The following is a 12,614-nucleotide window of genomic DNA, read 5'->3' on the forward strand; positions in this document are numbered from 1 at the left end:
CGTCCGGAAGTTCCGCCCCACGCGTCTCCGGGTCGCCTACGACGCGGGGCGGAACAGGAGGCGGGGCGTCCTGAAGCTCCGCCCGTCGCACTGCAGAGTCGGCAGAGGCGCGAGGTGGACAAGGTATTTTCTCGCTCCGCCCCACTGCAGGCTAAAGTGCGTGGGCGGGAAGCGGTGGGCGGAGCGCCACCTGGCTCCGCCCTTCTGCCCGGGTGTGGGCCGGGCCGCGGGCTCCTCCTCCTCCTGCAGCAGCCACAGGCCCCACCCCGATCCTTCTCCCGGACTGTCTCCGTGGGCGTCCCCAATCAGTGTCCGCAACCTCCCGATGCTCCCGCTGACTCCATGCTTCCCTACCCCAGGTTTCCCGGCTAAGAGAGAGACAGCGGGAGAGAGGGGGAAGAGAGACAACAGGCAACGGGAGGTTGATGGTGAGAGCTTATTGAAAGACAAGAGGGAGGAAACCCACATCCTTCATTCCCCATCCATTCATTTATTGCCTTATTTATTCCATTGAATCTTCACAGCTCTAGGAAAAAGGTGCTACAATTATTTCCTTTATTAAATGAAGTCACTGAGGCACAGATAGTTTAAGAAATTTGCCAGCAGGGCGCAGTGGCTAACTTCTGTAATCCCAGAACTTTGGGAGGCCAAGGAAGGTGGATCCCTTGAGCCCAGGAATTCGAGACCAGCCTGGCCAACATGATGAGACCCCGTTTCTACAAAAATTAGCCAAAATTAGCCAAACTGGCTCACGCTTGTAGTCCCAGGTACTCGGGAGGCCAAGGCCAGAGGAGCATGTGAGCCCAGGAGGCAGTGGCTATAGTAAGCCGTGATTGTGCCACTGCACTCGAGCCTGGGCGACAGAGTGAGACCCTGTCTCGAAAAAAAAAAAAAGGAAAAAAGAAAAAAAGAACTGGCCGGGAGCGGTGGCTCATGCCTGTAATCCCAGCACTTTGGGAGGCCGAGGCGGGCGGATCACAAAGTCAGAAGTTCGAGACCAGCCTAGCCAACATGGTGAAACCTCCATCTCTACACAAAAATCAGATGGGCATGGTGGCAGGTGCCTGTAATCCCAGCTATTTGGGAGCCTGAGGCAGTAGAATTGCTTGAACCTGGGAGGCAGAGGTTGCAGTGAGCCGAGGTCGTGCCACTGCACTCCAGCCTGGGCAACAAAGCAAAACTCCGTCTCAAAAAAAAAAAAAAAAAGACATTTACCAGGTCACACAGCAGGTGGGTGGTAGGGCTGCGATTGTATTCCAAACCCAGCTTTTAATTGCAGTCAGATGACAGACGTAAGATTCAAAGACTCCAGTGGAGGGAAGATACAGCCACAAGAAACTGCTGCCAAATGAGCAAAACACATTAACCAAGTCTCAATGATTCTTTGAAGGTGGTTGTGGAGTAAAATGCAATTGTTTAGGAAGAATTTCTGAAATAGAAAACACATAGGTTTAAAGAAGCAAATTAATTATCTGGAAATGAAATTCTAAACTATTTGAAAAACCATGTGGGCCACGCACGGTGGCTCATGCCTGTAATCCCAGCACTTTGGGAGGCCAAGGCAGGCAGATCACAAGGTCAGGAGTTCGAGACCAGCCTGGCCAATAAGGGGAAACCCCCGTCTCTACCAAAAGTACAAAAATTAGGCCAGGCACGGTGGCTCACACCTGTAATCCCAGCACTTTGGGAGGCTGAGGTGGGCAGATCATGAGGTCAGAAGTTGGAGACCAGCCTGACCAATATGGTGAAATCCCGTCTCCATTAAAAATACAAAAATTAGCTGGGCGTGGTGACACGCACCTGTAATCCCAGATAGGAGGCTGAGGCAGGAGAATTGCTTGAACCCGGGAGGCGGAGGTTACAGTGGGCTGAGATTGTGCCATGGCATTCCAGCCTGGGTAACAAGAGTAAAACTCTATCCCAAAATACAAAGAACAAAAAACCAAAAACCATGTGGTGAGACAGAGCAAATAAAATGTGCCGGAGATCTTGTTTGGTTTATGGAGGAAGACATTAGGGAAATGTTTCTTGATAAAATACAGACCTGAGGGTTTTTATTAACAGTTAATAATTGTTAGCCTAAAAGGGGAAAACTAGAAGAGAAGAAAAGAAACAAGAAAACCTGGCCAGGCGCGGTGGCTCACACCTGTAATCCCAGCACTTTGGGAGGCCAAGGCAGGCGGGTCACATGAGGCCAAGAATTGGAGACCAGCCTGCCCAACGTGGCAAAATCCCGTCTCTACTAAAAATACAAAAAGTAGCCAGGTGTGTTGGTGGGTGTCTATAATCCCAGCTACTCAGGAGGCTGAGGCAGGAGAATCGCTGGAACCTGGGAGACAGAGGTTGCAGTGACCCGAGGTCACCCCACTGCACTCCAGCCTGGGCGACAGAGTGAGACACCATCTCTAAAAAAAAAAAAAATATTGCCAGGCACAGTGACTCACGCCTGTAATTCCAACACTTTGGGAAGTCGAGACGGGTGGATCACAAGGTCAAGAAATCGAGACCATCCTGGCCAGTATGGTGAAACCCCGTCTCTACTAAAAATACAAAAATTCGCTGGGCGTGGTGGCACACGCCTGTGGTCTCAGCTACTCGGGAATCTGAGGCAGGAGAATTGCTCGAACCCGGGAGGGGGAGGTTGCAGTGAGCTGAGATCGTGCCACTTCATTTCAACCTGGGTAACAAAGTGAGACTCTGTCTCAAAAAAAAAAAAAAAAAAAAAGACAGGAAACTGCAAACACAAAGTAAATGTGCCATTGTTGATACCAGAAAAATAAACCTAAGGCAAAAGGTGTTAAATGGGTAAAGAGTCTGTTTTTCTACACAATAACAGGTATAGCCTATGTAGAATATATTATGAACCATTGTGCTCTCAAAAATAGAACATTGGCCAGGCGCGCTGACTCACGCCTGTCATCCCAGCACTTTGGGAGGCCGAGGCAGGCGGATCACCTGAGGTCGGGAGTTTGAGACTAGCCTGACCAACATGGAGAAACCCCATCTCTACTAAAAATACAAAATTAGCGGGGTATGGTGGCGGCGCCTGTAATCCTAGCTATTCGGGAGGCTGAGGCAGGAGAATCGCTTGAACCCAGAAGGTGGAAGTTGCGATGAGCTGAGATTGCACCATTGCACTCCAGCCTGGGCAACAAGAGCAACACTGTGTCTCCAAAAAAAAAAAAAAAAAAAAAATAGAACCTCAGCCTACAAAGCTAAACTGTGAAATACAAAGATTTTGAAAAACAAAAACATTGCAGGAGGGTTTATCACACCTTCTCTTGAGGTTTACAGATCAAGTAGACAACTTTTGTCTGGGCACAGTGGTTCATGCCTGTAACCCCAGAACTTTGGGAGGCCGAGGAAGCAGAATCACTGAGGCCAGACTGAACAGAGAGAGACCCCATCTCTACAAAAAATACAAACAAAAAATTAGCCAGGCATAGTGGAGCTCGTCTGTGGTCCCAGTTACTTGGGAGGATGAGGTGGGAGGCTCACTTGGGCCCAGAAGGTCAAGGCTGCAGTAAGCCATGATTGCACCACTGCACTGCAGCCCGCATGACAGAGTGAGATCCTGTCTTAAAAAAAAAAAAAAAGAGAGAGAGAGAGACAATTTTTTTTCTTTTGAGACAGAGTCTCGCTCTGTTGCCCAGGCTGTTGGAGTGCAGTGGTGTTAGCTCACCACAACCTCTGTCTCCCAGGTTCATGTGATTCTTGTGCCTCAGCCTCATGAGTAGCTGAGATTACAGGCATGTGCCACCACACCTGGCTAATTTTTGTAATTTTAGTAGAGACAGGGTTTCACCAGGCTGGCCAAGTTGGTCTCTAACTCCTGGCTTCAAGTGATCCACCTGCCTTGGCCTTCCAAAGTGCTGGGATTACGAGCGTGAACCACCATGCCCGGCCAAAGAGACAATTTTTTTAAGTCAGTAAAGATATAGAGACTTTGAGTAGCACAGTTAATAAGGTGTACTGTACACAAAACAGGGCTTGTTAACTATGTTGGCATTACAGATGTTAGGCAAGGTCAGAGGAAAAGCTTAGATAAGAACGTGGCCTTTGGCCGGACACTGGCTCATGCCTGTAATCCCAGCACTTTTGGAGGCGGAGACGGGCGGATCACAAGGTCAGGAGATCAAGACCATCCTGGCCAACGTGGTGAAACCCCGTCTCTACTAAAAATACAAAAATTAGCTGGGCGTGGTGGTGTGTGCCTGTAATCCCAGCTACTCAGGAGGCTGAGGCAGGAGAATAACTTGAACCCGGGAGGCGGAGCTTGCAGTGAGCCAAGATCGCGCCACTGCACTCCAGCCTGGAGACAAAGCTAGACTACATCTCAAAAAAAAAAAAGAAAAGAAAACAAGAATGTGGCCTTAACCACCACCGCCCCCTAGAGGCTCTCTTGGGTACTTTCGCTTGCTCACTGCACCAAATCTTGAACCCAGATCACAACTGAAGCTCCCACAAGCACACCCTAATTCAGAGATTCCCACCTGAGTAGAGAGGCCTGAAGAACCATCCAAAGAGGGTCACAGGACAGCTGGACACCCTGACAGCCCAGATCACTGAAAGGTAAAGATGGAAATAATGGACTGGGCGCAGTGGCTCATGCCTGTAATTCCAGCACTGTGGTAGTCCCAGATGGGAAAATCATTTGAACCCAGGACTGGGAGACCATCCTGAGCAGCATAGTGAGACCACCGTCTGTACAACAAACAGAAAAATTAGCCAGACATGGTGGCGCGCGCCTGTAGTCGCAGCTACTTGGGAGGTTGAGGTGGGAGGACTGCTTGAGCCCAGGAGGTTGAGGCTGCAGTGAGCCATGATCACACCACTGCACTCCAGCCTGGGAAACAGGGTGAGATGTTGTCCCAAAAAATAAATAAATAAACGAAAAAAGGGAAGTGATGGATGTGTACCTTTTCTTGACGTGCACCCACAATGGTTTCATGGGTGTACAGATATGTCAATACTTATCTAATTCTATACTCAAAAAATGTGCAATTCACGAGAGATCCTGTCTACCCACCCCCCAAAAAATAAACTAAATAAATGCCTGGGTACAGTGGCTCACGCCTGTAATCCCAGTACTGCGGGAGGTGGAGATGGGTGGATCACTTGAGGTCAGGAGTTCAAGACCAGCCTGGCCAACATCGAAAAACCCCATTTCTACTAAAAATGCAAAAATTAGCTGGGTGTGGTGGTGCACGCCTGTAATCCCAGCTACTTAGGAGGCTGAGGCAGGAGAATCGCTTGAATCCGGGATGGGGAGGTCGCAGTGGGCTGAGATTGTGCCACTGCACTCCAACCTGGGCAACACAGTGAGACCCTGTCTCAAAAAATAAATAAATAGGCCGGGCGCGGTGGCTCAAGCCTGTAATCCCAGCACTTTGGGAGGCCGAGACGGGCGGATCACGAGGTCAGGAGATCGAGACCATCCTGGCTAACCCGGTGAAACCCCGTCTCTACTAAAAAATACAAAAAACTAGCCGGGCGTGGTGGCGGGCGCCTGTAGTCCCAGCTACTCGGGAGGCTGAGGCAGGAGAATGGCGTGGACCCGGGAGGCGGAGCTTGCAGTGAGCTGAGATCCGGCCACTGCACTCCAGCCTGGGCGACAGAGCGAGACTCCGTCTCAAAAAAAAAAATAAAATAAATAAATAAATAAAAATTAGAGCATATATAAATGAATAGGCTGGGTGCGGTGGCTCACACCTGTAATCCCAGCACTTTGGGAGGCCGAGGCGGGTGGATCACAAGGTTAGGAATTCGAAACCAGCCTGGCTAATATGGTGAAACTCCGTCTCTACTAAACAAACAAACAAAACAAACAAACAAACAAAAAAAAAAACGAGTAGAATTGATGAATAAAATCGAGCTATTTAATAGATATAGTTGCTAAGATTTTTCCAGAAAAAAATTCTGGTAAGTGTGACTGAAAGAGAGAAAAGGAGAGAAAAAGAAAATATGGGACATTCAGATGAACAATGAAGGTTTTATTCACAGAGATGAAAAAAGTTGAAAATTAAAAAACAAAATTATGTGCGGCCGGGCGCGGTGGCTCATGCTTGTAATCCCAGCACTTTGGGAGGCCGAGGCGGGCGGATCACGAGGTCAGGAGATCGAGACCATCCTGGCTAACACGGTGAAACTCCATCTCTACTAAAAATACAAAAAATTAGCCGGGCATGGTGGCAGACACCTGTAATCCTAGCTACTCGGGAGGCTGAGGCAGGAGAATGGCATGAACCCGGGAGGCAGAGCTTGCAGTGAGCTGAGATCGCACCACTGCACTCCAGCCTGGGCAACAGAGCGAGACTCCGCCTCAAAAAAAAAAAAAGAAAATTATGTGCAATTGTTTGCCTACATTTTTGAAATCTATATGGGATGATTATATGTTACAAACTGTAAAAACCAATTCTAGAGAAAAATAAAAACCCAAATAGACCAACAACAAAAGAACACATTGAAAACGTATCAAAAGCCATGTCAGGAAAAGACACTTAATCCAGATCTTTTTGTGGACAAGTTCTATCAAATGGGGAAGAATCAGGTAATTGTGATTTAATTTAGACTCTTAGAAAACAAGGCTGGGCAGGGTGGCTGACGCCAGTAATCCCAACATCTTGGGAGGCTAAGGTGGGAGGATCACTTGAGCCCAGGAGTTCAAGACCAGCCTGGACAATAGTGAGTACCCCCATCTCTACAAAAAACTAAAACATAGCTGGGAGACTGAAGTGGGAAGTTTGCTTGAACCCAAGAGTTCAAGGCTACAATGAGTCAGAACCGCACCACTGCACTCCAGTCTGGGTAACAGAGTAAGACTCCATTTCACACACACACAAAAAAAAAGCCGGAGTGGTGGCTCACGCCTATAATCCCAGCACTTTGGGAGGCCGAGGCAGGTGGATTACCTAAGGTTAGGAGTTCAAGACCAGCCTGGCCAACATGGTGAAACCCTGTCTCTAAAATACAAAAATTAGCCGGGCGTGGCCGGGCACAGTGGCTCACGCCTATAATCCCAGCACTTTGGGAGGCTGAGGTGGGCAGTCACGAGGTCACGAGATTTAGACCATCCTGGTTAACACGGTGAAACCCTGTCTCTACTAAAATATACACACACACAAAATTAGCCGGGCGTGGTAGCAGGCACTTGTAGTCCCAGCTACTCGGGAGGCTGAGGCAGGAGAATGGCCTGAACCCAGGAGGCGAGGCTTGCAGTGAGCTAAGATCGCACCACTGCACTCAGCCTGAGTGAGAGCCAGACTCCGTCTCAAAAAAAAAACAAACAAACAAACAACAAAAAAACTTAGCCAGGTGTGGTAGTGGGTGCCTGTAATCCCAGCACTTTGGGAGGCCGAGGCCAGTGGATCACCTGAGGTTAGCAGTTCAAGACCAGCCTGGCCAACAAGGTGAAACCCTGTCTCCACTAAAATACAAAAATTAGCCGGGCATGGTGGCAGCCACCTGTAATCCCAGCTACTCAGGAGGCCGAGGCAGGAGAATTGCTTGAACCCAGGAGGCGGAGGTTATAGTGAGCCGAGATCGAGATCACACCATTGCACTCCAGCCTGAGTGACAGAGCAAGATTCCGTCTCAAAAAAAAAAAAAAAAAAAAGACAATAGAAACATTGCAAGGAAAGCACTTGGTGCAGTCCGGGGTAGTCAGTGATTGTTATGGTTATGCAGGGGTCTGTTTTGTTCATCGACAGGGATCCCCGCACCTGCCATGAGGCCATGTGTGTCACTCCGAGGCTGCCAGGAGAGCCTGCAGCCGGAAGCCCTGATGCTGACTCCTCCAATGGCTAAGCGGACGCCCTCACTCAGCTCAGGGGCAGGAAGCCAGCACTGCTGAGAGCAGGCGACTGGCTCCGTACGAGTGAGGATACCGCTCTGACAGCCACAGAGGTGCACGACTCCCCCGTTAGCTCATCTTCTGTGTGGCACATCACCTCTGCCGCCTTCCTGTCTGGGAGCACCTGAGTCACTGTGGTCACATCTGCAGCAACAAAGGGTCCCCATTCGGGCAGGGATAGACACGTGCTTTTCATGACCCGCCCGGCAGGGCCTCAGGGCCACCATGTGAGCAGGCTGAAGGGGGGGTGACCTCTTAGGAGGACACCAGGCTGCTGCATGCCTGGACACCAGGGAGAGCTTACCTGTGATGTCACCCACGTGCTGGGGTGACTCAGTGCTCCTCTCTCGGGTGGAAGTCGCGTTCAGTGCTGCCGCAGTTCCTCTGACGTCTCCATGGCAACGTTCACGCGAATTTGGTAGAACATAAGGTGTTTGAGCTGGAAGGGACCTCAGAGATCGGCTCCTCCTGCCCCCTCATATCATGTAGAGGGGAGCAGGCCCAGACAGAGAATGCCACATGCCCAGGGGCACATAGCAAGCTGCGGACCCCGCAGAGGGCACAGACTGCTGAGCTCCAGAGGATGGTCTTGGGAGGTGCCCTGGGGGCACAGGCCATGGGGGCTTTGCCACTCCCTGGCTTGCTAAGAGCCCCTTGAAGTCCAGCCCAGCTCTCTGCTGCTCAGCCACAGAGCTCTCCCTCCAGTGTCCGGCGGGAACAGGAGTAGGCAGGACAGGGCCCTGTCCTCAGGAGGCTCACAGACTGGTACAGATGCCATGCAGCTGCTGGGGAAGGGCCGGTGAATATCCAGGGAGCCAGAAGTGGGGCAGGAGGAGCCAGGGCAGGCTCCCTGGAGGGTGGGGCTCCTGGCAGAGCCCGGAAGCCTGAGGAGGCCTCACTCGTGCCTGCGCCCCCTCTCCCGGCACAAAAGGGCCAGCCTGAGGGCCCCACTCTGGGGCAGAGTGTAGGGAACATGCTGGAAAATGGGAGCCAGAGACAGACTGTCCTGGTCCATGGGTCTCGGGTCGTTGTGGCTGGGGGCTCACAGCACCCATCCCTCCAGACACCCAGAACAGTCAGAAGGAACTGGCAGGAGTTAGAGGGCACAGTGTGAGAGTGCCAGGGGGCCGGGCCGTCAGAAGGTAACAGGAGCCAAAGTCCCAGAGCAAGGCCCCAAGGAGACCCAGGGTGCTCCCTCCCCTCGAGGATAGGAACCTGTGGAGATCTTCCCGTCCCGGGCAGAGTCAGCTCTGCACCAGAAGGGTCAAAGGCTGTAGCACCCTTCCCAGGGGAACTCGGACCTCACTCTCCACCCCCAGCTCCCAAGGCCCATCTCAACCTCGGGCCCTGTCTCAGGGACCTGCCCTGGCCTGCAGGACTCCTCTCTTCTCCAGGTCTGAAGATGCCAAGAAACTGGACATCCCAAGGCATCCCTGCTGACCTTTCCCACCATGCTGCTCCCCGCCTTGCCCGCGCTGGCCTCTGCCTTGCGCTTGCTGGTCCCTGCCTTGCCCTCACTGGCCGCCTGTTCTAGTTTTTTTTTTTTTAGATGGAGTCTCTTTCCGTCAGCCAGGCTCCAGTGCAATGGTGCAATTACAGCTCACCGCAAGCTCCGCCTCTCGGGTTCACACCATTCTCCTGCCTCAGCCTCTCGAGTAGCTGGGACTACAGGCACCTGCCACCACGCCAGGCTAATTTTTTTTTTTTTTTTTTTTTGTATTTTAGTAGAGACAGGGTTTCATTGTGTTACCCAAGATGGTCTCGATCTCCTGACTTTGTGATCCGCCTGCCTTGGCCTCCCAAAGTGCTGGGGTTACAGGAGTGAGCCACCACTCCTGGCCCCATTTAATCCATCTTTAATCCACCTCAGCATCCCACTGGTCTCCGCCCCATGGGCATGGACTCTGACCCTCCCTTCCCTTTCTCCAGGCCTACAGCTTCTTTCCTGAAGGTCCTTTCTGTTCCTATTATCCCTCCCCTGGGTGACTACAACCCCCATCAACTCATTCCCAGGCCCACAGGATCCACCATCCATCCCCTCCTGCCAGTCCCCAGTATTCCTGTAGCACTGTATCCTCTGTTGTTCTGCTTAAAAGCCATGCACAGCTCCCTACTTCCCACTGTACAATTTCCAAGCTCCTAGGAATAACACTCAGATTTCCCTTCCCAGCTGACCCCGTCCTACCTTACCAGCTTGATTACCTCCCATTTCCTCCAAGGAACTGGCCCACACTTCGGCCACCTCGGCACAAAGTGCCCACCTGCTAGTCCTCTCAGCCTATACATATTCACTCCCTCCACCTGGCGACTTTCTTTGTCTCTTATGTCAGACTCTAGCTCAATCCTCAAAGCCCAGTGCAAACCCTCCCTCCTCCAAAAGCCTTGCCCTCACTACTGATCACATTGTCTTAAATCTTTGTTAGCAAGGCATATCCTCCTGAAGTGAGGCCTGTGTTTCTACATCACATTTCTTTTTCTTTTTCTTGTCTTTTTTTTTTTTTTCCAGAGTCTCACTCTGTCGCCCAGGTTGGAATGCAACAGCACAATCTCAGCTCACTGCAACCTCCTCCTCCTGGGTTCAAGGGATTCTCCTGCCTCAGCCTCCCAAGTAGCTGGGATTATAGGCATGTGCCACCATGCCTGGCTAATTTTTGTATTTTTAGTAGAGACAGGGTTTCATCATGTTGGCCAGGCTGGTCTCAAACTCCTGGCCTCAAGTGATCTGCCTGCTCAGCCTCCCAAAGTGCTGGGATTACAGGCGTGAGCCACCGCACCTGGCCTCTTTCACCAATTTAACAACTACTTATGGAGGCCCAGAGCTGGCTGCTGGGGACAGCAGTGACCAAGACAAGCTGCTTCCTGTGCCCAGAAACCTTACACTCCAGAGGGTGAAACAGATGGCAAACACAGCAACTAAGAGACATAATGATCAAAGATTACAAGGCCTGCTGGAAGCCAAGAGAGGGTTCTGTGATGTAGGCACCCAGAGTTCCCCATTTTCAACAGAAACCAGAGACTTGGATTTTTACGTAAACTCTCCTAATTTTAAAGGTTGCCAGCGCAAGCCCGTTTCCTCTGCTCACTCAAGGCTCCCCTCCCCGCCTGGCCTCCCACTTTCTCCGGAGCGCCTGCCTCCTTCTCTTCCTGGGGGCCCCATCCACACTCCTCCCCCTGCAGGATGCCCTACTTGCACCCAGCTCCTCCTGCTGCCTGTGCCCTGGGGATACCTGAGCAGCAGCTGGCAGGAGGGACTCCACTGGACTGGAAGTCCACTGCCCAGGACCCTGGGGCCAGTGCACAGCAGCTGCTGAGGCCCCCAGCTCAGACCCTGGGTCAGCCATCCTGAAGGAGGCCTTGTAGGGGGTGGACACCTGGAGTCCCCAGGGCTGCAGCTAAAGAAGCCAAATACCTCTGCCCAGGCCCAGTGCACACACACTGGGGGTTGGTCTGGAAGAGCTGGGGGGCTGGAGGAGTGAGACAAGGAAGGGAGGTCTGGCGAGTTCTGAGAGGGCTTCCCGATTTGCCCCCCAGCTCTGCCAGGTCCCTGGGGATTAAGTATACAGGGATCTCTGCCATGGGATGGTTTATGTTCTCTGGAGCTGGAGTTCCCAGGAGCAAATCCTAGCTCTGCCCTTCCTAGCCTGCTGACCTTGGACAGCCTTCCTTGCCTTTCTGAGCCTCAGTTTCCCCATATGGACACTTGGGGCAGCACCCACCTTGCAGGATAACTTTGAAGAGGTCATGTGCCTGGCACACAACAGCGCTCGGTGTAGCGGTGTTCCACGGCCTCTGTCAGGCCCTCTCGAGGAATCCTCCGCTGGGCACTGTCCCTCCATCTGTGTTTTCTCAGGCCTCTGACCCGAGAGGCAGTTGATTGTTTGGACGCTGGGCACTGCCAGCTGGGAGGAAGCAGGCCTCTGAAAGGCCCAAGGTCCTGGTGACAGCTGCCACGTTTCCAGGGACAGCCGGGTCATCTCTCCAGCTCCCAGAGAAGCACCAAGAAGCCCCTGCATGCCAAGGACACCACCCCTCTGCACCACTGTGCCCCAGCTCTGACCACTGCAGTCCCATCTTCTCTGTGAGAGGGGCTGACAGAGCTCCAGTCAGCCCAGGTTGGGGAGATGGGTCTGCCCTGGACCAGCTTAGGGTTTGGAGAATCAGCCCTGGCTACCTGAAGGTCTGAACCTGGAGGGGAAGGGCAAGGGGCCAGCCACGCAGCCTGGACAGGGGCCTCTGCCTTCCACCTTTCAGATCCTGAGGGTAGAGTCCCATGGGAGGGGACCCTCAGGGGGCCAGGGGCTGGCTGCGACAGCGACTTCCTCTTTCCCGCGGATCCCCAGGCGTGCGCAGCAGGCAGAAGCTGCGGGGGAGATCGCCACGCCCCCTGTGTCCTCCCAGTGACCAGCTGTCACCTGAGTCCAGGGTGCCTGCCCCAGTAGTCAGGCGTGTTTGCCAAGCGAGGGCTGGAGCTTCCCGGACCCACCTGCCCTGGAGGGGATGGAGCAGTGAAGGGCAGCGGGCCAAGCACCAGGCATCTGGAGCTAAGGGAACAGAAGCCCGCGGTGCCCGCATGGGCCCTCTGCCCCAGCACCTACATCTCAGGACACTCCCTCCTCCCAGGTCTGGCAGTCCAGTTTGGGGGTCACCGAGCTGGGGTGGTGTGCAGCCAGCAGAAGGGATTCAGGATCCCGGGGTGACCCCTGGCCCAGGCCTGCCACCTCACAGCTGGCTCCAGACCCCAAGGCAGCCCCGGGCATGGGTC

The sequence above is a fragment of the Mandrillus leucophaeus genome, unplaced genomic scaffold (genome assembly GCF_000951045.1).
Source record: "Mandrillus leucophaeus isolate KB7577 unplaced genomic scaffold, Mleu.le_1.0 Scaffold78, whole genome shotgun sequence".
NCBI lineage: Eukaryota > Metazoa > Chordata > Mammalia > Primates > Cercopithecidae > Mandrillus > Mandrillus leucophaeus.